Source organism: Photinus pyralis, unplaced genomic scaffold (assembly GCF_008802855.1).
Source record: "Photinus pyralis isolate 1611_PpyrPB1 unplaced genomic scaffold, Ppyr1.3 Ppyr1.4_LG8, whole genome shotgun sequence".
Lineage (NCBI taxonomy): Eukaryota > Metazoa > Arthropoda > Insecta > Coleoptera > Lampyridae > Photinus > Photinus pyralis.
In genome coordinates, this window is record NW_022170819.1 from 30,801,497 (window position 1) to 30,805,114 (window position 3,618).

A 3,618-nucleotide genomic window follows, 5' to 3' on the forward strand; every position below is an offset into this window, starting at 1 on the left:
AATTAATGATTTATTTTGCTTGAACAGTGATGAAAACTCACAGTCAATTGATGTTGGTCGGTGTATAGTTGCGGTTAAAAACAAGTTTAAGGTAGTTTTTAATGATTCTCCAGGATCAATTATAAAAGGTTTTCAAGCGAGTTTTCAACTTAAAGAAGGAAGTATCCCAGTTTTTCATCGTGCGTACGATGTACCAATTTTGTTAGAAAAAAAAGTTGAAAAAGAGTTATCAAAAATGGTCGAATCCTGTGTACTTGAAGAAGTTATGTATAGTCAGTGGGCCAGTCCCATTGTTATTGTTCCTAAAAAGGAAAAAGGGGAAATAAGAATTTGCGTGGACTTTAAGAAAACTGTAAATCGTGTAATAAATTGTGATCATTGTAGGTTACCAACCCCTGAAGATATTTTTGCCTCGTTAGGGGGTAGCCGTTATTTTAGTATCATTGATCTAAAGGGAGCTTATCAACAGTTAGAAGTAGATCCACAGTCGAGTCCATTACTTACCATTAATACGCATAAAGGACTCTTTAGGTTTAAACGGTTAACATATGGTATTAGTTCTGCTCCGGCTATATTTTCTGCTGCCATGCCTACTATTTTGTCAGGTTTGCCATGCAGAAACTACCTAGATGATATTCTTGTGTTTGGTGATTCTTTACAGTCTTGTTATGAAAATGTTATAAAAGTTTTAAGTCGTTTACAAGAATATAATGTAAAAGCAAATGAAAAAAAATGCCAGTTATTTAAAAAGCAAGTCGATTTTTTAGGTCATCGTATTGATGAAGTTGGAATACATCCTTTACCGGATAAAGTAAAATGTATAAAGGAGTGTCCAGTACCTCAAAATGTTACACAACTTTACACAACTTAAGGCATATTTAGGTTTGATCAATTATTATGGTAAATTTTGCCCTATGTTGTCCACAGTGTTAAAATGTCTTTATGAATTATGTAAAAAAGATGTCGATTTTAATTGGGATAAAAACTGTGATGTAGCTTTTGAACGAAGCAAAGAATTGATTACATCGGATAAAGTGTTGACGGCTGACGCATTATAATCCTTCTCATCCTTTATATTTAACGTGTGACGCTAGTGCTTATGGTGTAGGCGCAGTCCTCAGTCATAGAATTAATGGATTAGAAAAACCAATAATGTTTGCTTCCGGCACACTATCAGAGAGAGAAAGTATAGTAACTTAGAAAGAGAGGCTTTGGCCTTGATTTTTGGTTTAAAAAATTTCATAAATTTTTGTATGGACGTAAATTTACGTTAGTCAGTGATCATCAACCATTAAAGTTTATCTTTAGTAAAAATAAAAGTATTCCTCTTACGGCTGCACCACGAATAGTACGTTGGGCAGTTACATTGTCTGGCTATAATTATGACATTGAATACAAAAAAGGGTCGTCGATAGCACATGCAGATGCATTATCACGTTTACCAGTAGATGAGCCCACAGGTGTAGAATTATTTTCATTTAATACAGTGGATGAAATTCCACTGCACGCTGGTGTCATAGCACATCATACCTTGAAAGATAAGGTGTTGAGTAAGGTTGTAGAGTATACACTTTTAGATTGGCCAAATGCTTTGCGTTCCATTGAATTAAAGCCATTCTTTAAAGTTAGACATGATTTATCTGTTGATCAAAATTGTCTTTTATTGGGAAATAAAGTTGTCATTCCACAAGATTTGAGATTACAAGTTCTAAATTTATTCCATAAAGAACATATTGGAGTGGTTAGGTCTAAAATGTTATTAAGATCATATTGTTGGTGGCCATGCATTAATGAGGATTTGGAACAGTTTATCAGTAAATGTGAGAGTTGTCAAATTAATCAGAAGTGCAACAAATCATCATTGGTTTCCTGGTCTCCATCGATTAATAATTTTCAAAGGGTTCATATAGATTTCTTTTATAAATTTGGTAGATTCAAAATCTAAATGGATTGAAGTAAAGCTGATGGATGAAGGTACTTCAGCAAAAGAAACTATATTTTAAATATTTTTGATGTACGTCTCCATTTTTGATAAACGTTATGAATAGAGTAAAATATAATGAAGTTTAGTAACGTTTATATTATAATTTTTTCTCTATGGCTATCGATTTCGGCAAACATTGCCATCATCAGGCCTAGCTATAAATATATTCTGTATTATATAAACAACATAATCTTATACTTGTGCTTACCGTCAAGGTTTAAAAGGCAGCGTATTTATACATGTCATGAAGTGCGTTGCGTGTTACTGACGAAAGTGGAAATGGAATGACTCTATTGAATGATAAAAACATTAGTAGAATTGAAACATCACAAACAACCAATATTATATAAATAAATAATTAAATTATCCAACTTACATAGAAGATAAACTAGTAGCAACGTTGTGTAAAGTGTGGTTATAAAGTGTTAAAGTGTGGTTATGTTGTTTGCAGTGGCGTGTATGTGTAGGTTATTGAATGGGGGTATTAAATTATATATGTGTGATGTGTTGAATTCTGTGATTTCGTTGGTGGTGATTGTGTGGGTGTTTCTGAGTGCTTTTTGTATTTCGAAGTGTTCTAGTATGGTGAGTTTATGGTAATTGTTGCATTTGTGTAATAATTTAGTGTTGTTAATGTTGATGTCGTGATTTGTATTTTGTATGTGTGTGCCTATAGCGGAGTGAGGTTTATTTTTCTTGTGTTCATTGAATCTGATTTGTATATTACGCGTGGTCATGCCAATGTATATGCGGTTGCATTGTGAACAATTTATTTGATATATGCCTGATTGTTGATGGTGTGGTTCTTGTGTCATTGTGTTTTTGAGTATTTTTTGTAACGTAGGGTGCGATCTTGTTGTGAGGTTTAAATTGTGTGACTTTAATGCGTTTTTTAGTTTGTAATGTATGTGTTGATGGTATTCTATTGATATATATTTATTGTTGGTTTTGTAATGTGGGTATATTGTATTGGTGATGTGTTTTTGTTTATTTTTATGATATATATTGTGTAGGTATGTATTGTGAAGAGTATTGGTTATTAATGCCTATTTGAAAGATTGTATTTAGTTCTGCATCGTATTGTTCTTTGTTGAGTGGTATAGTAAGCAGTCTATTAAACAGAAAATTAAAGGCTGCAGTTTTTATGTTATGTGAATGATATGAGTGTGCCGGTATTATTATGTCTGTGGTGGTGGGTTTGCGGAAAATGTTGAAAGTAATATTGTCTGTGTTGTTATGTATTGTGAGGTCTAGGAAGTTAATTTGATTGTTGTCTTCTGTTTCTATAGTAAATTTTATTTTTGATAGACTATTGATGTTATTGTAAAAATTGACTAGATTTTGTGGATCTCCGGTCCAGATACAAAGAATGTCGTCTACATAGCGGTTCCATAGGGCGACGTGATTGAATTCTAAAAGTTCGCTGATTTTCTTCTCTAGATTGTCGATGTATATATTGGCTAATAATCCGCTAATGGGGGAACCCATAGGGAGCCCGTCTGTCATTTTGTAATATTCGTTGTTAAATATAAAAAAGTCTAGATTTGTTGTATGTTTGAATAGTGTCAGTAGGTTGTCTATGTCTAATGGGTCGAGTTTGTAATTATGTCTGAAGTCGTCGTTGTTGTATAATA